The sequence below is a fragment of the Lampris incognitus genome, chromosome 20 (assembly GCF_029633865.1).
Source record: "Lampris incognitus isolate fLamInc1 chromosome 20, fLamInc1.hap2, whole genome shotgun sequence".
Taxonomy (NCBI): Eukaryota; Metazoa; Chordata; class Actinopteri; order Lampriformes; family Lampridae; genus Lampris; species Lampris incognitus.
Window position 1 is genome coordinate 29,103,945 of NC_079230.1, and position 26,621 is coordinate 29,130,565.

The 26,621-nt window shown below is 50.0% G+C and overlaps 11 non-coding genes across 11 annotated transcripts; all 11 read right to left on the minus strand.

The window, feature by feature from the left end:
- Positions 1 to 690: 690 nt before the first annotated feature.
- On the minus strand, positions 691 to 854 carry LOC130131078 (U1 spliceosomal RNA). The gene has a single exon (XR_008812247.1). It is a non-coding gene; the product is annotated as a U1 spliceosomal RNA (small nuclear RNA).
- Positions 855 to 3,064: 2,210 nt separating this feature from the next.
- Positions 3,065 to 3,228, minus strand: LOC130131109 (U1 spliceosomal RNA). Its single transcript, XR_008812276.1, has one exon. It is a non-coding gene; the product is annotated as a U1 spliceosomal RNA (small nuclear RNA).
- Positions 3,229 to 5,438: 2,210 nt separating this feature from the next.
- Positions 5,439 to 5,602, minus strand: LOC130131079 (U1 spliceosomal RNA). Its single transcript, XR_008812248.1, has one exon. It is a non-coding gene; the product is annotated as a U1 spliceosomal RNA (small nuclear RNA).
- A 2,210-nt stretch (positions 5,603 to 7,812) lies between these two features.
- Positions 7,813 to 7,976, minus strand: LOC130131110 (U1 spliceosomal RNA). Its single transcript, XR_008812277.1, has one exon. It is a non-coding gene; the product is annotated as a U1 spliceosomal RNA (small nuclear RNA).
- A 2,210-nt stretch (positions 7,977 to 10,186) lies between these two features.
- LOC130131164 (U1 spliceosomal RNA) lies at positions 10,187 to 10,350 on the minus strand. The gene has a single exon (XR_008812327.1). It is a non-coding gene; the product is annotated as a U1 spliceosomal RNA (small nuclear RNA).
- A 2,209-nt stretch (positions 10,351 to 12,559) lies between these two features.
- On the minus strand, positions 12,560 to 12,723 carry LOC130131165 (U1 spliceosomal RNA). Its single transcript, XR_008812328.1, has one exon. It is a non-coding gene; the product is annotated as a U1 spliceosomal RNA (small nuclear RNA).
- A 2,209-nt stretch (positions 12,724 to 14,932) lies between these two features.
- On the minus strand, positions 14,933 to 15,096 carry LOC130131153 (U1 spliceosomal RNA). The gene has a single exon (XR_008812317.1). It is a non-coding gene; the product is annotated as a U1 spliceosomal RNA (small nuclear RNA).
- Positions 15,097 to 17,305: 2,209 nt separating this feature from the next.
- LOC130131131 (U1 spliceosomal RNA) lies at positions 17,306 to 17,469 on the minus strand. The gene has a single exon (XR_008812296.1). It is a non-coding gene; the product is annotated as a U1 spliceosomal RNA (small nuclear RNA).
- A 2,209-nt stretch (positions 17,470 to 19,678) lies between these two features.
- Positions 19,679 to 19,842, minus strand: LOC130131097 (U1 spliceosomal RNA). Its single transcript, XR_008812265.1, has one exon. It is a non-coding gene; the product is annotated as a U1 spliceosomal RNA (small nuclear RNA).
- Positions 19,843 to 22,051: 2,209 nt separating this feature from the next.
- On the minus strand, positions 22,052 to 22,215 carry LOC130131161 (U1 spliceosomal RNA). Its single transcript, XR_008812325.1, has one exon. It is a non-coding gene; the product is annotated as a U1 spliceosomal RNA (small nuclear RNA).
- Positions 22,216 to 24,424: 2,209 nt separating this feature from the next.
- On the minus strand, positions 24,425 to 24,588 carry LOC130131155 (U1 spliceosomal RNA). Its single transcript, XR_008812319.1, has one exon. It is a non-coding gene; the product is annotated as a U1 spliceosomal RNA (small nuclear RNA).
- Between the last annotated feature and the right edge of the window lie 2,033 nt (positions 24,589 to 26,621).

Sequence of the window (26,621 nt, forward strand, 5' to 3'; positions counted from 1 at the left end):
TGGAAAATGGCCTTATGAGTTGTGTTGACAGGTTGCTTCACAAGGGGCGTCACTCCAGATACTGAAAGCAAAGGTTCACCTACTTTTGCCACTCACAGATGTGAAATATTGGATCATTTTGCTCAATAAATGAATGAGCAAGTATCATATTTTTGTCTCATTTGTTTAATTGGGTTTTCTTCATCTACTTTTAGGACTCGTCGCCGGACCGAATCCCCGTGTTACCCCCGCCTTGATTGGTGTCGCTAAAGCCACAATTGGCCGTGTGTGCGGGTGTGAAGCCGGATGTGAGTATGTGTCGAGGTGGCTGCAGTAGCGCCTCCTCTGATCGGTCGGGGCGCCTGTTCGGGGGAGAGGGAGAACTGGAGGAATAGCGTGATCCTGCCACGCGCTACGTCGCCCTGGCGAAACGCCTCACTGTCAGGGGAACGAAGCGGCTGGCGACTCCACATGCGTCGGAGGAGGCATGTGGTAGTCTGCAGCCCTCCCCGCAATGGCAGAGGGGATGGAGCAGAAACCGGGAGGGATCGGAAGAGTGGGGTAATTGGTCCCATATAATTGGGGAGACAAAGAGGAACGAAACCCCGATGATGAATTAAGGGACGCAAGATTATTAACACGCCGAATGTCGTAAAGTTTGTGTTTTCCTGCCTTAACGGGAACCATATTGTTTTTCTTTTGACATTTAATCAGGGGAGAGCGCGAACGCAGTCCCCCACTACCAGAAATTATGCAGTCGAGATTCCCACGTTTGGGGAATTCGCACAGGTCAGCACAACCGGAGTGCAATGGTCAAGCCTCGCCGTGGGTGAACCACCTTCTTGATCATGGTGTCTCCCCTGCCAGGTAAGTATGAACCCCAGCCATCGCACAGAGGAGCTGATTCTGACACACATCTATCTGTATGACGGTGCCACGGCATCAAGTAAAGCGACTGCTTTGTCCTCACAGAAATCAAGGTTTGTTTCTTTTAACATGTAAACGGGGGAGAGCGCGAACGCAGTCCCCCACTACCGGAAATGATGCAGTCCAGAGTCTATAACATTTGGGGAATTGACCTTTCGCAAAGTCAGTTACCGTTGCTATGACCGTCAAGCCTTTCAGAACTATCCAGGAAGTAGCCGGAAAACACCAAAACATGAAGGAAGAAATCAGCGCATTGTGTGGTTAAAAGTAACAGTAGTAATACATTAGCTATCAATAATAGCTAGTAGCAAGCTTAGCTTGGAGCAGACAGGTATTTTTGTTGATTTTGGATGGATTAAGCTGGCCATGGGGTCTGCTATACTGTGACATCTATTGACGACATTGCGCTTCTTGCGTTCTGGGTTTCGGGAAGGGAAAGAAAATGACACCCCCTCCAAACTTTTCACATATCTAGTATCCGATCTGCAGATCCCATAGGCACACCGTTTCAGCATTTTGTTGTGTGTTTGCAAAGCTTGACGGACCGTTGCTAAGGTCGGATTGGACAAGCACCGTTCTGGGGAGGTACTTTGCGAAAGCTCAATTGAACTCGAGGCGTTCTAGAGGAGTGTAAAGTCTACCTCGACTGTACACAGTTACGGCTCCTGATCGGTCTAAAGTCTACGGTGAGTGAACGCTCTAGACTAATCGGAAGCCGAAAGAGCCGATTGTAGCGTACCAGTCATAGGTCCCAGATGAGACGAGCATCAAAGCTTATCAAGAGGAAGAAGAGTGGTTTTCAAAGTTTACGGCGATGTTTGTTCTTCGATGATTCGTTTGAAGGAAAAGTGTTAGCTATAGCTATTAGCGATTTTCCATAGGAACAACTACACGAACTCACAGGCTGGCGCGAATTACAAGTGGAACTACCCCGTAGTCGCCCTGTCGAGAGTCGTGTTTCCATAGCGACGTAGGAGCCGCCGGGATCATGAGTTGACGTCAACATTTTGCGACAGCTTTCACCGCGACGTAATTATCCCATCCAGGTGGCGGGAAATGTCGAGGTAAATCGTCTCGTTTCTCCTGGAGGACTCGAGCCCCCGCTGAACCTCGTCGGTGGCGTAGTCAGCCAACAAAGCCTGCACCTCCTCGTCTGTCCGTTTCTCGGCTGATTTCTCCATTTCGCTTGATCGAAATTAAGTTTGCTACCACACAGCTTGGTTGCTGGCTTATACAATTGCGCTTGTTGAACACCGAAGTAGAAGGCTGGTTGCTTCCGACGTTCAACCAATCGGCGTCGAGCCCCTCCCAGCAGGTTTTCAGGGCCGCTCAGAAGTACCGACCCCAGAGCAGGGACTAGAGACGCTCCCTTAAAAGTCCCAGTAAGAGTTCCGGTCAGGGGTAGTTCCTCTAGTGGAAACACCAGCAAAGCTGCCGGCCCCCTAAAAGGTTCGGGTAGTTCCGCTGGTGGAAAATGGCCTTATGAGTTGTGTTGACAGGTTGCTTCACAAGGGGCGTCACTCCAGATACTGAAAGCAAAGGTTCACCTACTTTTGCCACTCACAGATGTGAAATATTGGATCATTTTGCTCAATAAATGAATGAGCAAGTATCATATTTTTGTCTCATTTGTTTAATTGGGTTTTCTTCATCTACTTTTAGGACTCGTCGCCGGACCGAATCCCCGTGTTACCCCCGCCTTGATTGGTGTCGCTAAAGCCACAATTGGCCGTGTGTGCGGGTGTGAAGCCGGATGTGAGTATGTGTCGAGGTGGCTGCAGTAGCGCCTCCTCTGATCGGTCGGGGCGCCTGTTCGGGGGAGAGGGAGAACTGGAGGAATAGCGTGATCCTGCCACGCGCTACGTCGCCCTGGCGAAACGCCTCACTGTCAGGGGAACGAAGCGGCTGGCGACTCCACATGCGTCGGAGGAGGCATGTGGTAGTCTGCAGCCCTCCCCGCAATGGCAGAGGGGATGGAGCAGAAACCGGGAGGGATCGGAAGAGTGGGGTAATTGGTCCCATATAATTGGGGAGACAAAGAGGAACGAAATCCCGATGATGAATTAAGGGACGCAAGATTATTAACACGCCGAATGTCGTAAAGTTTGTGTTTTCCTGCCTTAACGGGAACCATATTGTTTTTCTTTTGACATTTAATCAGGGGAGAGCGCGAACGCAGTCCCCCACTACCAGAAATTATGCAGTCGAGACTCCCACGTTTGGGGAATTCGCACAGGTCAGCACAACCGGAGTGCAATGGTCAAGCCTCGCCGTGGGTGAACCACCTTCTTGATCATGGTGTCTCCCCTGCCAGGTAAGTATGAACCCCAGCCATCGCACAGAGGAGCTGATTCTGACACACATCTATCTGTATGACGGTGCCACGGCATCAAGTAAAGCGACTGCTTTGTCCTCACAGAAATCAAGGTTTGTTTCTTTTAACATGTAAACGGGGGAGAGCGCGAACGCAGTCCCCCACTACCGGAAATGATGCAGTCCAGAGTCTATAACATTTGGGGAATTGACCTTTCGCAAAGTCAGTTACCGTTGCTATGACCGTCAAGCCTTTCAGAACTATCCAGGAAGTAGCCGGAAAACACCAAAACATGAAGGAAGAAATCAGCGCATTGTGTGGTTAAAAGTAACAGTAGTAATACATTAGCTATCAATAATAGCTAGTAGCAAGCTTAGCTTGGAGCAGACAGGTATTTTTGTTGATTTTGGATGGATTAAGCTGGCCATGGGGTCTGCTATACTGTGACATCTATTGACGACATTGCGCTTCTTGCGTTCTGGGTTTCGGGAAGGGAAAGAAAATGACACCCCCTCCAAACTTTTCACATATCTAGTATCCGATCTGCAGATCCCATAGGCACACCGTTTCAGCATTTTGTTGTGTGTTTGCAAAGCTTGACGGACCGTTGCTAAGGTCGGATTGGACAAGCACCGTTCTGGGGAGGTACTTTGCGAAAGCTCAATTGAACTCGAGGCGTTCTAGAGGAGTGTAAAGTCTACCTCGACTGTACACAGTTACGGCTCCTGATCGGTCTAAAGTCTACGGTGAGTGAACGCTCTAGACTAATCGGAAGCCGAAAGAGCCGATTGTAGCGTACCAGTCATAGGTCCCAGATGAGACGAGCATCAAAGCTTATCAAGAGGAAGAAGAGTGGTTTTCAAAGTTTACGGCGATGTTTGTTCTTCGATGATTCGTTTGAAGGAAAAGTGTTAGCTATAGCTATTAGCGATTTTCCATGGGAACAACTACACGAACTCACAGGCTGGCGCGAATTACAAGTGGAACTACCCCGTAGTCGCCCTGTCGAGAGTCGTGTTTCCATAGCGACGTAGGAGCCGCCGGGATCATGAGTTGACGTCAACATTTTGCGACAGCTTTCACCGCGACGTAATTATCCCATCCAGGTGGCGGGAAATGTCGAGGTAAATCGTCTCGTTTCTCCTGGAGGACTCGAGCCCCCGCTGAACCTCGTCGGTGGCGTAGTCAGCCAACAAAGCCTGCACCTCCTCGTCTGTCCGTTTCTCGGCTGATTTCTCCATTTCGCTTGATCGAAATTAAGTTTGCTACCACACAGCTTGGTTGCTGGCTTATACAATTGCGCTTGTTGAACACCGAAGTAGAAGGCTGGTTGCTTCCGACGTTCAACCAATCGGCGTCGAGCCCCTCCCAGCAGGTTTTCAGGGCCGCTCAGAAGTACCGACCCCAGAGCAGGGACTAGAGACGCTCCCTTAAAAGTCCCAGTAAGAGTTCCGGTCAGGGGTAGTTCCTCTAGTGGAAACACCAGCAAAGCTGCCGGCCCCCTAAAAGGTTCGGGTAGTTCCGCTGGTGGAAAATGGCCTTATGAGTTGTGTTGACAGGTTGCTTCACAAGGGGCGTCACTCCAGATACTGAAAGCAAAGGTTCACCTACTTTTGCCACTCACAGATGTGAAATATTGGATCATTTTGCTCAATAAATGAATGAGCAAGTATCATATTTTTGTCTCATTTGTTTAATTGGGTTTTCTTCATCTACTTTTAGGACTCGTCGCCGGACCGAATCCCCGTGTTACCCCCGCCTTGATTGGTGTCGCTAAAGCCACAATTGGCCGTGTGTGCGGGTGTGAAGCCGGATGTGAGTATGTGTCGAGGTGGCTGCAGTAGCGCCTCCTCTGATCGGTCGGGGCGCCTGTTCGGGGGAGAGGGAGAACTGGAGGAATAGCGTGATCCTGCCACGCGCTACGTCGCCCTGGCGAAACGCCTCACTGTCAGGGGAACGAAGCGGCTGGCGACTCCACATGCGTCGGAGGAGGCATGTGGTAGTCTGCAGCCCTCCCCGCAATGGCAGAGGGGATGGAGCAGAAACCGGGAGGGATCGGAAGAGTGGGGTAATTGGTCCCATATAATTGGGGAGACAAAGAGGAACGAAACCCCGATGATGAATTAAGGGACGCAAGATTATTAACACGCCGAATGTCGTAAAGTTTGTGTTTTCCTGCCTTAACGGGAACCATATTGTTTTTCTTTTGACATTTAATCAGGGGAGAGCGCGAACGCAGTCCCCCACTACCAGAAATTATGCAGTCGAGATTCCCACGTTTGGGGAATTCGCACAGGTCAGCACAACCGGAGTGCAATGGTCAAGCCTCGCCGTGGGTGAACCACCTTCTTGATCATGGTGTCTCCCCTGCCAGGTAAGTATGAACCCCAGCCATCGCACAGAGGAGCTGATTCTGACACACATCTATCTGTATGACGGTGCCACGGCATCAAGTAAAGCGACTGCTTTGTCCTCACAGAAATCAAGGTTTGTTTCTTTTAACATGTAAACGGGGGAGAGCGCGAACGCAGTCCCCCACTACCGGAAATGATGCAGTCCAGAGTCTATAACATTTGGGGAATTGACCTTTCGCAAAGTCAGTTACCGTTGCTATGACCGTCAAGCCTTTCAGAACTATCCAGGAAGTAGCCGGAAAACACCAAAACATGAAGGAAGAAATCAGCGCATTGTGTGGTTAAAAGTAACAGTAGTAATACATTAGCTATCAATAATAGCTAGTAGCAAGCTTAGCTTGGAGCAGACAGGTATTTTTGTTGATTTTGGATGGATTAAGCTGGCCATGGGGTCTGCTATACTGTGACATCTATTGACGACATTGCGCTTCTTGCGTTCTGGGTTTCGGGAAGGGAAAGAAAATGACACCCCCTCCAAACTTTTCACATATCTAGTATCCGATCTGCAGATCCCATAGGCACACCGTTTCAGCATTTTGTTGTGTGTTTGCAAAGCTTGACGGACCGTTGCTAAGGTCGGATTGGACAAGCACCGTTCTGGGGAGGTACTTTGCGAAAGCTCAATTGAACTCGAGGCGTTCTAGAGGAGTGTAAAGTCTACCTCGACTGTACACAGTTACGGCTCCTGATCGGTCTAAAGTCTACGGTGAGTGAACGCTCTAGACTAATCGGAAGCCGAAAGAGCCGATTGTAGCGTACCAGTCATAGGTCCCAGATGAGACGAGCATCAAAGCTTATCAAGAGGAAGAAGAGTGGTTTTCAAAGTTTACGGCGATGTTTGTTCTTCGATGATTCGTTTGAAGGAAAAGTGTTAGCTATAGCTATTAGCGATTTTCCATAGGAACAACTACACGAACTCACAGGCTGGCGCGAATTACAAGTGGAACTACCCCGTAGTCGCCCTGTCGAGAGTCGTGTTTCCATAGCGACGTAGGAGCCGCCGGGATCATGAGTTGACGTCAACATTTTGCGACAGCTTTCACCGCGACGTAATTATCCCATCCAGGTGGCGGGAAATGTCGAGGTAAATCGTCTCGTTTCTCCTGGAGGACTCGAGCCCCCGCTGAACCTCGTCGGTGGCGTAGTCAGCCAACAAAGCCTGCACCTCCTCGTCTGTCCGTTTCTCGGCTGATTTCTCCATTTCGCTTGATCGAAATTAAGTTTGCTACCACACAGCTTGGTTGCTGGCTTATACAATTGCGCTTGTTGAACACCGAAGTAGAAGGCTGGTTGCTTCCGACGTTCAACCAATCGGCGTCGAGCCCCTCCCAGCAGGTTTTCAGGGCCGCTCAGAAGTACCGACCCCAGAGCAGGGACTAGAGACGCTCCCTTAAAAGTCCCAGTAAGAGTTCCGGTCAGGGGTAGTTCCTCTAGTGGAAACACCAGCAAAGCTGCCGGCCCCCTAAAAGGTTCGGGTAGTTCCGCTGGTGGAAAATGGCCTTATGAGTTGTGTTGACAGGTTGCTTCACAAGGGGCGTCACTCCAGATACTGAAAGCAAAGGTTCACCTACTTTTGCCACTCACAGATGTGAAATATTGGATCATTTTGCTCAATAAATGAATGAGCAAGTATCATATTTTTGTCTCATTTGTTTAATTGGGTTTTCTTCATCTACTTTTAGGACTCGTCGCCGGACCGAATCCCCGTGTTACCCCCGCCTTGATTGGTGTCGCTAAAGCCACAATTGGCCGTGTGTGCGGGTGTGAAGCCGGATGTGAGTATGTGTCGAGGTGGCTGCAGTAGCGCCTCCTCTGATCGGTCGGGGCGCCTGTTCGGGGGAGAGGGAGAACTGGAGGAATAGCGTGATCCTGCCACGCGCTACGTCGCCCTGGCGAAACGCCTCACTGTCAGGGGAACGAAGCGGCTGGCGACTCCACATGCGTCGGAGGAGGCATGTGGTAGTCTGCAGCCCTCCCCGCAATGGCAGAGGGGATGGAGCAGAAACCGGGAGGGATCGGAAGAGTGGGGTAATTGGTCCCATATAATTGGGGAGACAAAGAGGAACGAAATCCCGATGATGAATTAAGGGACGCAAGATTATTAACACGCCGAATGTCGTAAAGTTTGTGTTTTCCTGCCTTAACGGGAACCATATTGTTTTTCTTTTGACATTTAATCAGGGGAGAGCGCGAACGCAGTCCCCCACTACCAGAAATTATGCAGTCGAGACTCCCACGTTTGGGGAATTCGCACAGGTCAGCACAACCGGAGTGCAATGGTCAAGCCTCGCCGTGGGTGAACCACCTTCTTGATCATGGTGTCTCCCCTGCCAGGTAAGTATGAACCCCAGCCATCGCACAGAGGAGCTGATTCTGACACACATCTATCTGTATGACGGTGCCACGGCATCAAGTAAAGCGACTGCTTTGTCCTCACAGAAATCAAGGTTTGTTTCTTTTAACATGTAAACGGGGGAGAGCGCGAACGCAGTCCCCCACTACCGGAAATGATGCAGTCCAGAGTCTATAACATTTGGGGAATTGACCTTTCGCAAAGTCAGTTACCGTTGCTATGACCGTCAAGCCTTTCAGAACTATCCAGGAAGTAGCCGGAAAACACCAAAACATGAAGGAAGAAATCAGCGCATTGTGTGGTTAAAAGTAACAGTAGTAATACATTAGCTATCAATAATAGCTAGTAGCAAGCTTAGCTTGGAGCAGACAGGTATTTTTGTTGATTTTGGATGGATTAAGCTGGCCATGGGGTCTGCTATACTGTGACATCTATTGACGACATTGCGCTTCTTGCGTTCTGGGTTTCGGGAAGGGAAAGAAAATGACACCCCCTCCAAACTTTTCACATATCTAGTATCCGATCTGCAGATCCCATAGGCACACCGTTTCAGCATTTTGTTGTGTGTTTGCAAAGCTTGACGGACCGTTGCTAAGGTCGGATTGGACAAGCACCGTTCTGGGGAGGTACTTTGCGAAAGCTCAATTGAACTCGAGGCGTTCTAGAGGAGTGTAAAGTCTACCTCGACTGTACACAGTTACGGCTCCTGATCGGTCTAAAGTCTACGGTGAGTGAACGCTCTTTACTAATCGGAAGCCGAAAGAGCCGATTGTAGCGTACCAGTCATAGGTCCCAGATGAGACGAGCATCAAAGCTTATCAAGAGGAAGAAGAGTGGTTTTCAAAGTTTACGGCGATGTTTGTTCTTCGATGATTCGTTTGAAGGAAAAGTGTTAGCTATAGCTATTAGCGATTTTCCATAGGAACAACTACACGAACTCACAGGCTGGCGCGAATTACAAGTGGAACTACCCCGTAGTCGCCCTGTCGAGAGTCGTGTTTCCATAGCGACGTAGGAACCGCCGGGATCATGAGTTGACGTCAGCATTTTGCGACAGCTTTCACCGCGACGTAATTATCCCATCCAGGTGGCGGGAAATGTCGAGGTAAATCGTCTCGTTTCTCCTGGAGGACTCGAGCCCCCGCTGAACCTCGTCGGTGGCGTAGTCAGCCAACAAAGCCTGCACCTCCTCGTCTGTCCGTTTCTCGGCTGATTTCTCCATTTCGCTTGATCGAAATTAAGTTTGCTACCACACAGCTTGGTTGCTGGCTTATACAATTGCGCTTGTTGAACACCGAAGTAGAAGGCTGGTTGCTTCCGACGTTCAACCAATCGGCGTCGAGCCTCTCCCAGCAGGTTTTCAGGGCCGCTCAGAAGTACCGACCCCAGAGCAGGGACTAGAGACGCTCCCTTAAAAGTCCCAGTAAGAGTTCCGGTCAGGGGTAGTTCCTCTAGTGGAAACACCAGCAAAGCTGCCGGCCCCCTAAAAGGATCGGGTAGTTCCGCTGGTGGAAAATGGCCTTATGAGTTGTGTTGACAGGTTGCTTCACAAGGGGCGTCACTCCAGATACTGAAAGCAAAGGTTCACCTACTTTTGCCACTCACAGATGTGAAATATTGGATCATTTTGCTCAATAAATGAATGAGCAAGTATCATATTTTTGTCTCATTTGTTTAATTGGGTTTTCTTCATCTACTTTTAGGACTCGTCGCCGGACCGAATCCCCGTGTTACCCCCGCCTTGATTGGTGTCGCTAAAGCCACAATTGGCCGTGTGTGCGGGTGTGAAGCCGGATGTGAGTATGTGTCGAGGTGGCTGCAGTAGCGCCTCCTCTGATCGGTCGGGGCGCCTGTTCGGGGGAGAGGGAGAACTGGAGGAATAGCGTGATCCTGCCACGCGCTACGTCGCCCTGGCGAAACGCCTCACTGTCAGGGGAACGAAGCGGCTGGCGACTCCACATGCGTCGGAGGAGGCATGTGGTAGTCTGCAGCCCTCCCCGCAATGGCAGAGGGGATGGAGCAGAAACCGGGAGGGATCGGAAGAGTGGGGTAATTGGTCCCATATAATTGGGGAGACAAAGAGGAACGAAACCCCGATGATGAATTAAGGGACGCAAGATTATTAACACGCCGAATGTCGTAAAGTTTGTGTTTTCCTGCCTTAACGGGAACCATATTGTTTTTCTTTTGACATTTAATCAGGGGAGAACGCGAACGCAGTCCCCCACTACCATAAATTATGCAGTCGAGATTCCCACGCTTGGGGCATTCGCACAGGTCAGCACAACCGGAGTGCAATGGTCAAGCCTCGCCGTGGGTGAACCACCTTCTTGATCATGGTGTCTCCCCTGCCAGGTAAGTATGAACCCCAGCCATCGCACAGAGGAGCTGATTCTGACACACATCTATCTGTATGACGGTGCCACGGCATCAAGTAAAGCGACTGCTTTGTCCTCACAGAAATCAAGGTTTGTTTCTTTTAACATGTAAACGGGGGAGAGCGCGAACGCAGTCCCCCACTACCGGAAATGATGCAGTCCAGAGTCTATAACATTTGGGGAATTGACCTTTCGCAAAGTCAGTTACCGTTGCTATGACCGTCAAGCCTTTCAGAACTATCCAGGAAGTAGCCGTAAAACACCAAAACATGAAGGAAGAAATCAGCGCATTGTGTGGTTAAAAGTAACAGTAGTAATACATTAGCTATCAATAATAGCTAGTAGCAAGCTTAGCTTGGAGCAGACAGGTATTTTTGTTGATTTTGGATGGATTAAGCTGGCCATGGGGTCTGCTATACTGTGACATCTATTGACGACATTGCGCTTCTTGCGTTCTGGGTTTCGGGAAGGGAAAGAAAATGACACCCCCTCCAAACTTTTCACATATCTAGTATCCGATCTGCAGATCCCATAGGCACACCGTTTCAGCATTTTGTTGTGTGTTTGAAAGCTTGACGGACCGTTGCTAAGGTCGGATTGGACAAGCACCGTTCTGGGGAGGTACTTTGCGAAAGCTCAATTGAACTCGAGGCGTTCTAGAGGAGTGTAAAGTCTACCTCGACTGTACACAGTTACGGCTCCTGATCGGTCTAAAGTCTACGGTGAGTGAACGCTCTTTACTAATCGGAAGCCGAAAGAGCCGATTGTAGCGTACCAGTCATAGGTCCCAGATGAGACGAGCATCAAAGCTTATCAAGAGGAAGAAGAGTGGTTTTCAAAGTTTACGGCGATGTTTGTTCTTCGATGATTCGTTTGAAGGAAAAGTGTTAGCTATAGCTATTAGCGATTTTCCATAGGAACAACTACACGAACTCACAGGCTGGCGCGAATTACAAGTGGAACTACCCCGTAGTCGCCCTGTCGAGAGTCGTGTTTCCATAGCGACGTAGGAGCCGCCGGGATCATGAGTTGACGTCAACATTTTGCGACAGCTTTCACCGCGACGTAATTATCCCATCCAGGTGGCGGGAAATGTCGAGGTAAATCGTCTCGTTTCTCCTGGAGGACTCGAGCCCCCGCTGAACCTCGTCGGTGGCGTAGTCAGCCAACAAAGCCTGCACCTCCTCGTCTGTCCGTTTCTCGGCTGATTTCTCCATTTCGCTTGATCGAAATTAAGTTTGCTACCACACAGCTTGGTTGCTGGCTTATACAATTGCGCTTGTTGAACACCGAAGTAGAAGGCTGGTTGCTTCCGACGTTCAACCAATCGGCGTCGAGCCCCTCCCAGCAGGTTTTCAGGGCCGCTCAGAAGTACCGACCCCAGAGCAGGGACTAGAGACGCTCCCTTAAAAGTCCCAGTAAGAGTTCCGGTCAGGGGTAGTTCCTCTAGTGGAAACACCAGCAAAGCTGCCGGCCCCCTAAAAGGATCGGGTAGTTCCGCTGGTGGAAAATGGCCTTATGAGTTGTGTTGACAGGTTGCTTCACAAGGGGCGTCACTCCAGATACTGAAAGCAAAGGTTCACCTACTTTTGCCACTCACAGATGTGAAATATTGGATCATTTTGCTCAATAAATGAATGAGCAAGTATCATATTTTTGTCTCATTTGTTTAATTGGGTTTTCTTCATCTACTTTTAGGACTCGTCGCCGGACCGAATCCCCGTGTTACCCCCGCCTTGATTGGTGTCGCTAAAGCCACAATTGGCCGTGTGTGCGGGTGTGAAGCCGGATGTGAGTATGTGTCGAGGTGGCTGCAGTAGCGCCTCCTCTGATCGGTCGGGGCGCCTGTTCGGGGGAGAGGGAGAACTGGAGGAATAGCGTGATCCTGCCACGCGCTACGTCGCCCTGGCGAAACGCCTCACTGTCAGGGGAACGAAGCGGCTGGCGACTCCACATGCGTCGGAGGAGGCATGTGGTAGTCTGCAGCCCTCCCCGCAATGGCAGAGGGGATGGAGCAGAAACCGGGAGGGATCGGAAGAGTGGGGTAATTGGTCCCATATAATTGGGGAGACAAAGAGGAACGAAACCCCGATGATGAATTAAGGGACGCAAGATTATTAACACGCCGAATGTCGTAAAGTTTGTGTATTCCTGCCTTAACGGGAACCATATTGTTTTTCTTTTGACATTTAATCAGTGGAGAGCGCGAACGCAGTCCCCCACTACCAGAAATTATGCAGTCGAGATTCCCACGTTTGGGGAATTCGCACAGGTCAGCACAACCGGAGTGCAATGGTCAAGCCTCGCCGTGGGTGAACCACCTTCTTGATCATGATGTCTCCCCTGCCAGGTAAGTATGAACCCCAGCCATCGCACAGAGGAGCTGATTCTGACACACATCTATCTGTATGACGGTGCCACGGCATCAAGTAAAGCGACTGCTTTGTCCTCACAGAAATCAAGGTTTGTTTCTTTTAACATGTAAACGGGGGAGAGCGCGAACGCAGTCCCCCACTACCGGAAATGATGCAGTCCAGAGTCTATAACATTTGGGGAATTGACCTTTCGCAAAGTCAGTTACCGTTGCTATGACCGTCAAGCCTTTCAGAACTATCCAGGAAGTAGCCGGAAAACACCAAAACATGAAGGAAGAAATCAGCGCATTGTGTGGTTAAAAGTAACAGTAGTAATACATTAGCTATCAATAATAGCTAGTAGCAAGCTTAGCTTGGAGCAGACAGGTATTTTTGTTGATTTTGGATGGATTAAGCTGGCCATGGGGTCTGCTATACTGTGACATCTATTGACGACATTGCGCTTCTTGCGTTCTGGGTTTCGGGAAGGGAAAGAAAATGACACCCCCTCCAAACTTTTCACATATCTAGTATCCGATCTGCAGATCCCATAGGCACACCGTTTCAGCATTTTGTTGTGTGTTTGAAAGCTTGACGGACCGTTGCTAAGGTCGGATTGGACAAGCACCGTTCTGGGGAGGTACTTTGCGAAAGCTCAATTGAACTCGAGGCGTTCTAGAGGAGTGTAAAGTCTACCTCGACTGTACACAGTTACGGCTCCTGATCGGTCTAAAGTCTACGGTGAGTGAACGCTCTAGACTAATCGGAAGCCGAAAGAGCCGATTGTAGCGTACCAGTCATAGGTCCCAGATGAGACGAGCATCAAAGCTTATCAAGAGGAAGAAGAGTGGTTTTCAAAGTTTACGGCGATGTTTGTTCTTCGATGATTCGTTTGAAGGAAAAGTGTTAGCTATAGCTATTAGCGATTTTCCATAGGAACAACTACACGAACTCACAGGCTGGCGCGAATTACAAGTGGAACTACCCCGTAGTCGCCCTGTCGAGAGTCGTGTTTCCATAGCGACGTAGGAGCCGCCGGGATCATGAGTTGACGTCAACATTTTGCGACAGCTTTCACCGCGACGTAATTATCCCATCCAGGTGGCGGGAAATGTCGAGGTAAATCGTCTCGTTTCTCCTGGAGGACTCGAGCCCCCGCTGAACCTCGTCGGTGGCGTAGTCAGCCAACAAAGCCTGCACCTCCTCGTCTGTCCGTTTCTCGGCTGATTTCTCCATTTCGCTTGATCGAAATTAAGTTTGCTACCACACAGCTTGGTTGCTGGCTTATACAATTGCGCTTGTTGAACACCGAAGTAGAAGGCTGGTTGCTTCCGACGTTCAACCAATCGGCGTCGAGCCCCTCCCAGCAGGTTTTCAGGGCCGCTCAGAAGTACCGACCCCAGAGCAGGGACTAGAGACGCTCCCTTAAAAGTCCCAGTAAGAGTTCCGGTCAGGGGTAGTTCCTCTAGTGGAAACACCAGCAAAGCTGCCGGCCCCCTAAAAGGTTCGGGTAGTTCCGCTGGTGGAAAATGGCCTTATGAGTTGTGTTGACAGGTTGCTTCACAAGGGGCGTCACTCCAGATACTGAAAGCAAAGGTTCACCTACTTTTGCCACTCACAGATGTGAAATATTGGATCATTTTGCTCAATAAATGAATGAGCAAGTATCATATTTTTGTCTCATTTGTTTAATTGGGTTTTCTTCATCTACTTTTAGGACTCGTCGCCGGACCGAATCCCCGTGTTACCCCCGCCTTGATTGGTGTCGCTAAAGCCACAATTGGCCGTGTGTGCGGGTGTGAAGCCGGATGTGAGTATGTGTCGAGGTGGCTGCAGTAGCGCCTCCTCTGATCGGTCGGGGCGCCTGTTCGGGGGAGAGGGAGAACTGGAGGAATAGCGTGATCCTGCCACGCGCTACGTCGCCCTGGCGAAACGCCTCACTGTCAGGGGGACGAAGCGGCTGGCGACTCCACATGCGTCGGAGGAGGCATGTGGTAGTCTGCAGCCCTCCCCGCAATGGCAGAGGGGATGGAGCAGAAACCGGGAGGGATCGGAAGAGTGGGGTAATTGGTCCCATATAATTGGGGAGACAAAGAGGAACGAAACCCCGATGATGAATTAAGGGACGCAAGATTATTAACACGCCGAATGTCGTAAAGTTTGTGTTTCCCTGCCTTAACGGGAACCATATTGTTTTTCTTTTGACATTTAATCAGGGGAGAGCGCGAACGCAGTCCCCCACTACCAGAAATTATGCAGTCGAGATTCCCACGTTTGGGGAATTCGCACAGGTCAGCACAACCGGAGTGCAATGGTCAAGCCTCGACGTGGGTGAACCACCTTCTTGATCATGGTGTCTCCCCTGCCAGGTAAGTATGAACCCCAGCCATCGCACAGAGGACCTGATTCTGACACACATCTATCTGTATGACGGTGCCACGGCATCAAGTAAAGCGACTGCTTTGTCCTCACAGAAATCAAGGTTTGTTTCTTTTAACATGTAAACGGGGGAGAGCGCGAACGCAGTCCCCCACTACCGGAAATGATGCAGTCCAGAGTCTATAACATTTGGGGAATTGACCTTTCGCAAAGTCAGTTACCGTTGCTATGACCGTCAAGCCTTTCAGAACTATCCAGGAAGTAGCCGGAAAACACCAAAACATGAAGGAAGAAATCAGCGCATTGTGTGGTTAAAAGTAACAGTAGTAATACATTAGCTATCAATAATAGCTAGTAGCAAGCTTAGCTTGGAGCAGACAGGTATTTTTGTTGATTTTGGATGGATTAAGCTGGCCATGGGGTCTGCTATACTGTGACATCTATTGACGACATTGCGCTTCTTGCGTTCTGGGTTTCGGGAAGGGAAAGAAAATGACACCCCCTCCAAACTTTTCACATATCTAGTATCCGATCTGCAGATCCCATAGGCACACCGTTTCAGCATTTTGTTGTGTGTTTGAAAGCTTGACGGACCGTTGCTAAGGTCGGATTGGACAAGCACCGTTCTGGGGAGGTACTTTGCGAAAGCTCAATTGAACTCGAGGCGTTCTAGAGGAGTGTAAAGTCTACCTCGACTGTACACAGTTACGGCTCCTGATCGGTCTAAAGTCTACGGTGAGTGAACGCTCTTTACTAATCGGAAGCCGAAAGAGCCGATTGTAGTGTACCAGTCATAGGTCCCAGATGAGACGAGCATCAAAGCTTATCAAGAGGAAGAAGAGTGGTTTTCAAAGTTTACGGCGATGTTTGTTCTTCGATGATTCGTTTGAAGGAAAAGTGTTAGCTATAGCTATTAGCGATTTTCCATAGGAACAACTACACGAACTCACAGGCTGGCGCGAATTACAAGTGGAACTACCCCGTAGTCGCCCTGTCGAGAGTCGTGTTTCCATAGCGACGTAGGAGCCGCCGGGATCATGAGTTGACGTCAGCATTTTGCGACAGCTTTCACCGCGACGTAATTATCCCATCCAGGTGGCGGGAAATGTCGAGGTAAATCGTCTCGTTTCTCCTGGAGGACTCGAGCCCCCGCTGAACCTCGTCGGTGGCGTAGTCAGCCAACAAAGCCTGCACCTCCTCGTCTGTCCGTTTCTCGGCTGATTTCTCCATTTCGCTTGATCGAAATTAAGTTTGCTACCACACAGCTTGGTTGCTGGCTTATACAATTGCGCTTGTTGAACACCGAAGTAGAAGGCTGGTTGCTTCCGACGTTCAACCAATCGGCGTCGAGCCCCTCCCAGCAGGTTTTCAGGGCCGCTCAGAAGTACCGACCCCAGAGCAGGGACTAGAGACGCTCCCTTAAAAGTCCCAGTAAGAGTTCCGGTCAGGGGTAGTTCCTCTAGTGGAAACACCAGCAAAGCTGCCGGCCCCCTAAAAGGTTCGGGTAGTTCCGCTGGTGGAAAATGGCCTTATGAGTTGTGTTGACAGGTTGCTTCACAAGGGGCGTCACTCCAGATACTGAAAGCAAAGGTTCACCTACTTTTGCCACTCACAGATGTGCAATATTGGATCATTTTGCTCAATAAATGAATGAGCAAGTATCATATTTTTGTCTCATTTGTTTAATTGGGTTTTCTTCATCTACTTTTAGGACTCGTCGCCGGACCGAATCCCCGTGTTACCCCCGCCTTGATTGGTGTCGCTAAAGCCACAATTGGCCGTGTGTGCGGGTGTGAAGCCGGATGTGAGTATGTGTCGAGGTGGCTGCAGTAGCGCCTCCTCTGATCGGTCGGGGCGCCTGTTCGGGGGAGAGGGAGAACTGGAGGAATAGCGTGATCCCGCCACGCGCTACGTCGCCCTGGCGAAACGCCTCACTGTCAGGGGAACGAAGCGGCTGGCGACTCCACATGCGTCGGAGGAGGCATGTGGTAGTCTGCAGCCCTCCCCGCAATGGCAGAGGGGATGGAGCAGAAACCGGGAGGGATCGGAAGAGTGGGGTGATTGGTCCCATATAATTGGGGAGACAAAGAGGAACGAAACCCCGATGATGAATTAAGGGACGCAAGATTATTAACACGCCGAATGTCGTAAAGTTTGTGTTTTCCTGCCTTAACGGGAACCATATTGTTTTTCTTTTGACATTTAATCAGGGGAGAGCGCGAACGCAGTCCCCCACTACCAGAAATTATGCAGTCGAGATTCCCACGTTTGGGGAATTCGCACAAGTCAGCACAACCGGAGTGCAATGGTCAAGCCTCGCCGTGGGTGAACCACCTTCTTGATCATGGTGTCTCCCCTGCCAGGTAAGTATGAACCCCAGCCATAGCACAGAGGAGCTGATTCTGACACACATCTATCTGTATGACGGTGCCACGGCATCAAGTAAAGCGACTGCTTTGTCCTCACAGAAATCAAGGTTTGTTTCTTTTAACATGTAAACGGGGGAGAGCGCGAACGCAGTCCCCCACTACCGGAAATGATGCAGTCCAGAGTCTATAACATTTGGGGAATTGACCTTTCGCAAAGTCAGTTACCGTTGCTATGACCGTCAAGCATTTCAGAACTATCCAGGAAGTAGCCGGAAAACACCAAAACATGAAGGAAGAAATCAGCGCATTGTGTGGTTAAAAGTAGCAGTAGTAATACATTAGCTATCAATAATAGCTAGTAGCAAGCTTAGCTTGGAGCAGACAGGTATTTTTGTTGATTTTGGATGGATTAAGCTGGCCATGGGGTCTGCTATACTGTGACATCTATTGACGACATTGCGCTTCTTGCGTTCTGGGTTTCGGGAAGGGAAAGAAAATGACACCCCCTCCAAACTTTTCACATATCTAGTATCCGATCTGCAGATCCCATAGGCACACCGTTTCAGTATTTTGTTGTGCGTTTGAAAGCTTGACGGACCGTTGCTAAGGTCGGATTGGACAAGCACCGTTCTGGGGAGGTACTTTGCGAAAGCTCAATTGAACTCGAGGCGTTCTAGAGGAGTGTAAAGTCTACCTCGACTGTACACAGTTACGGCTCCTGATCGGTCTAAAGTCTACGGTGAGTGAACGCTCTAGACTAATCGGAAGCCGAAAGAGCCGATTGTAGCGTACCAGTCATAGGTCCCAGATGAGACGAGCATCAAAGCTTATCAAGAGGAAGAAGAGTGGTTTTCAAAGTTTACGGCGATGTTTGTTCTTCGATGATTCGTTTGAAGGAAAAGTGTTAGCTATAGCTATTAGCGATTTTCCATAGGAACAACTACACGAACTCACAGGCTGGCGCGAATTACAAGTGGAACTACCCCGTAGTCGCCCTGTCGAGAGTCGTGTTTCCATAGCGACGTAGGAACCGCCGGGATCATGAGTTGACGTCAGCATTTTGCGACAGCTTTCACCGCGACGTAATTATCCCATCCAGGTGGCGGGAAATGTCGAGGTAAATCGTCTCGTTTCTCCTGGAGGACTCGAGCCCCCGCTGAACCTCGTCGGTGGCGTAGTCAGCCAACAAAGCCTGCACCTCCTCGTCTGTCCGTTTCTCGGCTGATTTCTCCATTTCGCTTGATCGAAATTAAGTTTGCTACCACACAGCTTGGTTGCTGGCTTATACAATTGCGCTTGTTGAACACCGAAGTAGAAGGCTGGTTGCTTCCGACGTTCAACCAATCGGCGTCGAGCCCCTCCCAGCAGGTTTTCAGGGCCGCTCAGAAGTACCGACCCCAGAGCAGGGACTAGAGACGCTCCCTTAAAAGTCCCAGTAAGAGTTCCGGTCAGGGGTAGTTCCTCTAGTGGAAACACCAGCAAAGCTGCCGGCCCCCTAAAAGGTTCGGGTAGTTCCGCTGGTGGAAAATGGCCTTATGAGTTGTGTTGACAGGTTGCTTCACAAGGGGCGTCACTCCAGATACTGAAAGCAAAGGTTCACCTACTTTTGCCACTCACAGATGTGCAATATTGGATCATTTTGCTCAATAAATGAATGAGCAAGTATCATATTTTTGTCTCATTTGTTTAATTGGGTTTTCTTCATCTACTTTTAGGACTCGTCGCCGGACCGAATCCCCGTGTTACCCCCGCCTTGATTGGTGTCGCTAAAGCCACAATTGGCCGTGTGTGCGGGTGTGAAGCCGGATGTGAGTATGTGTCGAGGTGGCTGCAGTAGCGCCTCCTCTGATCGGTCGGGGCGCCTGTTCGGGGGAGAGGGAGAACTGGAGGAATAGCGTGATCCTGCCACGCGCTACGTCGCCCTGGCGAAACGCCTCACTGTCAGGGGAACGAAGCGGCTGGCGACTCCACATGCGTCGGAGGAGGCATGTGGTAGTCTGCAGCCCTCCCCGCAATGGCAGAGGGGATGGAGCAGAAACCGGGAGGGATCGGAAGAGTGGGGTGATTGGTCCCATATAATTGGGGAGACAAAGAGGAACGAAACCCCGATGATGAATTAAGGGACGCAAGATTATTAACACGCCGAATGTCGTAAAGTTTGTGTTTTCCTGCCTTAACGTGAACCATATTGTTTTTCTTTTGACATTTAATCAGGGGAGAGCGCGAACGCAATCCCCCACTACCAGAAATTATGCAGTCGAGATTCCCACGTTTGGGGAATTCGCACAGGTCAGCACAACCGGAGTGCAATGGTCAAGCCTCGCCGTGGGTGAACCACCTTCTTGATCATGGTGTCTCCCCTGCCAGGTAAGTATGAACCTCAGCCATCGCACAGAGGAGCTGATTCTGACACACATCTATCTGTATGACGGTGCCACGGCATCAAGTAAAGCGACTGCTTTGTCCTCACAGAAATCAAGGTTTGTTTCTTTTAACATGTAAACGGGGGAGAGCGCGAACGCAGTCCCCCACTACCGGAAATGATGCAGTCCAGAGTCTATAACATTTGGGGAATTGACCTTTCGCAAAGTCAGTTACCGTTGCTATGACCGTCAAGCCTTTCAGAACTATCCAGGAAGTAGCCGGAAAACACCAAAACATGAAGGAAGAAATCAGCGCATTGTGTGGTTAAAAGTAACAGTAGTAATACATTAGCTATCAATAATAGCTAGTAGCAAGCTTAGCTTGGAGCAGACAGGTATTTTTGTTGATTTTGGATGGATTAAGCTGGCCATGGGGTCTGCTATACTGTGACATCTATTGACGACATTGCGCTTCTTGCGTTCTGGGTTTCGGGAAGGGAAAGAAAATGACACCCCCTCCAAACTTTTCACATATCTAGTATCCGATCTGCAGATCCCATAGGCACACCGTTTCAGTATTTTGTTGTGCGTTTGAAAGCTTGACGGACCGTTGCTAAGGTCGGATTGGACAAGCACCGTTCTGGGGAGGTACTTTGCGAAAGCTCAATTGAACTCGAGGCGTTCTAGAGGAGTGTAAAGTCTACCTCGACTGTACACAGTTACGGCTCCTGATCGGTCTAAAGTCTACGGTGAGTGAACGCTCTAGACTAATCGGAAGCCGAAAGAGCCGATTGTAGCGTACCAGTCATAGGTCCCAGATGAGACGAGCATCAAAGCTTATCAAGAGGAAGAAGAGTGGTTTTCAAAGTTTACGGCGATGTTTGTTCTTCGATGATTCGTTTGAAGGAAAAGTGTTAGCTATAGCTATTAGCGATTTTCCATAGGAACAACTACACGAACTCACAGGCTGGCGCGAATTACAAGTGGAACTACCCCGTAGTCGCCCTGTCGAGAGTCGTGTTTCCATAGCGACGTAGGAGCCGCCGGGATCATGAGTTGACGTCAACATTTTGCGACAGCTTTCACCGCGACGTAATTATCCCATCCAGGTGGCGGGAAATGTCGAGGTAAATCGTCTCGTTTCTCCTGGAGGACTCGAGCCCCCGCTGAACCTCGTCGGTGGCGTAGTCAGCCAACAAAGCCTGCACCTCCTCGTCTGTCGGTTTCTCGGCTGATTTCTCCATTTCGCTTGATCGAAATTAAGTTTGCTACCACACAGCTTGGTTGCTGGCTTATACAATTGCGCTTGTTGAACACCGAAGTAGAAGGCTGGTTGCTTCCGACGTTCAACCAATCGGCGTCGAGCCCCTCCCAGCAGGTTTTCAGGGCCGCTCAGAAGTACCGACCCCAGAGCAGGGACTAGAGACGCTCCCTTAAAAGTCCCAGTAAGAGTTCCGGTCAGGGGTAGTTCCTCTAGTGGAAACACCAGCAAAGCTGCCGGCCCCCTAAAAGGATCGGGTAGTTCCGCTGGTGGAAAATGGCCTTATGAGTTGTGTTGACAGGTTGCTTCACAAGGGGCGTCACTCCAGATACTGAAAGCAAAGGTTCACCTACTTTTGCCACTCACAGATGTGAAATATTGGATCATTTTGCTCAATAAATGAATGAGCAAGTATCATATTTTTGTCTCATTTGTTTAATTGGGTTTTCTTCATCTACTTTTAGGACTCGTCGCCGGACCGAATCCCCGTGTTACCCCCGCCTTGATTGGTGTCGCTAAAGCCACAATTGGCCGTGTGTGCGGGTGTGAAGCCGGATGTGAGTATGTGTCGAGGTGGCTGCAGTAGCGCCTCCTCTGATCGGTCGGGGCGCCTGTTCGGGGGAGAGGGAGAACTGGAGGAATAGCGTGATCCTGCCACGCGCTACGTCGCCCTGGCGAAACGCCTCACTGTCAGGGGAACGAAGCGGCTGGCGACTCCACATGCGTCGGAGGAGGCATGTGGTAGTCTGCAGCCCTCCCCGCAATGGCAGAGGGGATGGAGCAGAAACCGGGAGGGATCGGAAGAGTGGGGTAATTGGTCCCATATAATTGGGGAGACAAAGAGGAACGAAACCCCGATGATGAATTAAGAGACGCAAGATTATTAACACGCCGAATGTCGTAAAGTTTGTGTTTCCTTGCCTTAACGGGAACCATATTGTTTTTCTTTTGACATTTAATCAGGGGAGAGCGCGAACGCAGTCCCCCACTACCAGAAATTATGCAGTCGAGATTCCCACGTTTGGGGAATTCGCACAGGTCAGCACTACCGGAGTGCAATGGTCAAGCCTCGACGTGGGTGAACCACCTTCTTGATCATGGTGTCTCCCCTGCCAGGTAAGTATGAACCCCAGCCATCGCACAGAGGAGCTGATTCTGACACACATCTATCTGTATGACGGTGCCACGGCATCAAGTAAAGCGACTGCTTTGTCCTCACAGAAATCAAGGTTTGTTTCTTTTAACATGTAAACGGGGGAGAGCGCGAACGCAGTCCCCCACTACCGGAAATGATGCAGTCCAGAGTCTATAACATTTGGGGAATTGACCTTTCGCAAAGTCAGTTACCGTTGCTATGACCGTCAAGCCTTTCAGAACTATCCAGGAAGTAGCCGGAAAACACCAAAACATGAAGGAAGAAATCAGCGCATTGTGTGGTTAAAAGTAACAGTAGTAATACATTAGCTATCAATAATAGCTAGTAGCAAGCTTAGCTTGGAGCAGACAGGTATTTTTGTTGATTTTGGATGGATTAAGCTGGCCATGGGGTCTGCTATACTGTGACATCTATTGACGACATTGCGCTTCTTGCGTTCTGGGTTTCGGGAAGGGAAAGAAAATGACACCCCCTCCAAACTTTTCACATATCTAGTATCCGATCTGCAGATCCCATAGGCACACCGTTTCAGCATTTTGTTGTGTGTTTGAAAGCTTGACGGACCGTTGCTAAGGTCGGATTGGACAAGCACCGTTCTGGGGAGGTACTTTGCGAAAGCTCAATTGAACTCGAGGCGTTCTAGAGGAGTGTAAAGTCTACCTCGACTGTACACAGTTACGGCTCCTGATCGGTCTAAAGTCTACGGTGAGTGAACGCTCTAGACTAATCGGAAGCCGAAAGAGCCGATTGTAGCGTACCAGTCATAGGTCCCAGATGAGACGAGCATCAAAGCTTATCAAGAGGAAGAAGAGTGGTTTTCAAAGTTTACGGCGATGTTTGTTCTTCGATGATTCGTTTGAAGGAAAAGTGTTAGCTATAGCTATTAGCGATTTTCCATAGGAACAACTACACGAACTCACAGGCTGGCGCGAATTACAAGTGGAACTACCCCGTAGTCGCCCTGTCGAGAGTCGTGTTTCCATAGCGACGTACGAACCGCCGGGATCATGAGTTGACGTCAGCATTTTGCGACAGCTTTCACCGCGACGTAATTATCCCATCCAGGTGGCGGGAAATGTCGAAGTAAATCGTCTCGTTTCTCCTGGAGGACTCGAGCCCCCGCTGAACCTCGTCGGTGGCGTAGTCAGCCAACAAAGCCTGCACCTCCTCGTCTGTCCGTTTCTCGGCTGATTTCTCCATTTCGCTTGATCGAAATTAAGTTTGCTACCACACAGCTTGGTTGCTGGCTTATACAATTGCGCTTGTTGAACACCGAAGTAGAAGGCTGGTTGCTTCCGACGTTCAACCAATCGGCGTCGAGCCCCTCCCAGCAGGTTTTCAGGGCCGCTCAGAAGTACCGACCCCAGAGCAGGGACTAGAGACGCTCCCTTAAAAGTCCCAGTAAGAGTTCCGGTCAGGGGTAGTTCCTCTAGTGGAAACACCAGCAAAGCTGCCGGCCCCCTAAAAGGTTCGGGTAGTTCCGCTGGTGGAAAATGGCCTTATGAGTTGTGTTGACAGGTTGCTTCACAAGGGGCGTCACTCCAGATACTGAAAGCAAAGGTTCACCTACTTTTGCCACTCACAGATGTGCAATATTGGATCATTTTGCTCAATAAATGAATGAGCAAGTATCATATTTTTGTCTCATTTGTTTAATTGGGTTTTCTTCATCTACTTTTAGGACTCGTCGCCGGACCGAATCCCCGTGTTACCCCCGCCTTGATTGGTGTCGCTAAAGCCACAATTGGCCGTGTGTGCGGGTGTGAAGCCGGATGTGAGTATGTGTCGAGGTGGCTGCAGTAGCGCCTCCTCTGATCGGTCGGGGCGCCTGTTCGGGGGAGAGGGAGAACTGGAGGAATAGCGTGATCCTGCCACGCGCTACGTCGCCCTGGCGAAACGCCTCACTGTCAGGGGAACGAAGCGGCTGGCGACTCCACATGCGTCGGAGGAGGCATGTGGTAGTCTGCAGCCCTCCCCGCAATGGCAGAGGGGATGGAGCAGAAACCGGGAGGGATCGGAAGAGTGGGGTGATTGGTCCCATATAATTGGGGAGACAAAGAGGAACGAAACCCCGATGATGAATTAAGGGACGCAAGATTATTAACACGCCGAATGTCGTAAAGTTTGTGTTTTCCTGCCTTAACGGGAACCATATTGTTTTTCTTTTGACATTTAATCAGGGGAGAGCGCGAACGCAGTCCCCCACTACCAGAAATTATGCAGTCGAGATTCCCACGTTTGGCGAATTCGCACAGGTCAGCACAACCGGAGTGCAATGGTCAAGCCTCGCCGTGGGTGAACCACCTTCTTGATCATGGTGTCTCCCCTGCCAGGTAAGTATGAACCTCAGCCATCGCACAGAGGACCTGATTCTGACACACATCTATCTGTATGACGGTGCCACGGCATCAAGTAAAGCGACTGCTTTGTCCTCACAGAAATCAAGGTTTGTTTCTTTTAACATGTAAACGGGGGAGAGCGCGAACGCAGTCCCCCACTACCGGAAATGATGCAGTCCAGAGTCTATAACATTTGGGGAATTGACCTTTCGCAAAGTCAGTTACCGTTGCTATGACCGTCAAGCCTTTCAGAACTATCCAGGAAGTAGCCGGAAAACACCAAAACATGAAGGAAGAAATCAGCGCATTGTGTGGTTAAAAGTAACAGTAGTAATACATTAGCTATCAATAATAGCTAGTAGCAAGCTTAGCTTGGAGCAGACAGGTATTTTTGTTGATTTTGGATGGATTAAGCTGGCCATGGGGTCTGCTATACTGTGACATCTATTGACGACATTGCGCTTCTTGCGTTCTGGGTTTCGGGAAGGGAAAGAAAATGACACCCCCTCCAAACTTTTCACATATCTAGTATCCGATCTGCAGATCCCATAGGCACACCGTTTCAGCATTTTGTTGTGTGTTTGAAAGCTTGACGGACCGTTGCTAAGGTCGGATTGGACAAGCACCGTTCTGGGGAGGTACTTTGCGAAAGCTCAATTGAACTCGAGGCGTTCTAGAGGAGTGTAAAGTCTACCTCGACTGTACACAGTTACGGCTCCTGATCGGTCTAAAGTCTACGGTGAGTGAACGCTCTAGACTAATCGGAAGCCGAAAGAGCCGATTGTAGCGTACCAGTCATAGGTCCCAGATGAGACGAGCATCAAAGCTTATCAAGAGGAAGAAGAGTGGTTTTCAAAGTTTACGGCGATGTTTGTTCTTCGATGATTCGTTTGAAGGAAAAGTGTTAGCTATAGCTATTAGCGATTTTCCATAGGAACAACTACACGAACTCACAGGCTGGCGCGAATTACAAGTGGAACTACCCCGTAGTCGCCCTGTCGAGAGTCGTGTTTCCATAGCGACGTAGGAACCGCCGGGATCATGAGTTGACGTCAGCATTTTGCGACAGCTTTCACCGCGACGTAATTATCCCATCCAGGTGGCGGGAAATGTCGAGGTAAATCGTCTCGTTTCTCCTGGAGGACTCGAGCCCCCGCTGAACCTCGTCGGTGGCGTAGTCAGCCAACAAAGCCTGCACCTCCTCGTCTGTCGGTTTCTCGGCTGATTTCTCCATTTCGCTTGATCGAAATTAAGTTTGCTACCACACAGCTTGGTTGCTGGCTTATACAATTGCGCTTGTTGAACACCGAAGTAGAAGGCTGGTTGCTTCCGACGTTCAACCAATCGGCGTCGAGCCCCTCCCAGCAGGTTTTCAGGGCCGCTCAGAAGTACCGACCCCAGAGCAGGGACTAGAGACGCTCCCTTAAAAGTCCCAGTAAGAGTTCCGGTCAGGGGTAGTTCCTCTAGTGGAAACACCAGCAAAGCTGCCGGCCCCCTAAAAGGTTCGGGTAGTTCCGCTGGTGGAAAATGGCCTTATGAGTTGTGTTGACAGGTTGCTTCACAAGGGGCGTCACTCCAGATACTGAAAGCAAAGGTTCACCTACTTTTGCCACTCACAGATGTGCAATATTGGATCATTTTGCTCAATAAATGAATGAGCAAGTATCATATTTTTGTCTCATTTGTTTAATTGGGTTTTCTTCATCTACTTTTAGGACTCGTCGCCGGACCGAATCCCCGTGTTACCCCCGCCTTGATTGGTGTCGCTAAAGCCACAATTGGCCGTGTGTGCGGGTGTGAAGCCGGATGTGAGTATGTGTCGAGGTGGCTGCAGTAGCGCCTCCTCTGATCGGTCGGGGCGCCTGTTCGGGGGAGAGGGAGAACTGGAGGAATAGCGTGATCCTGCCACGCGCTACGTCGCCCTGGCGAAACGCCTCACTGTCAGGGGAACGAAGCGGCTGGCGACTCCACATGCGTCGGAGGAGGCATGTGGTAGTCTGCAGCCCTCCCCGCAATGGCAGAGGGGATGGAGCAG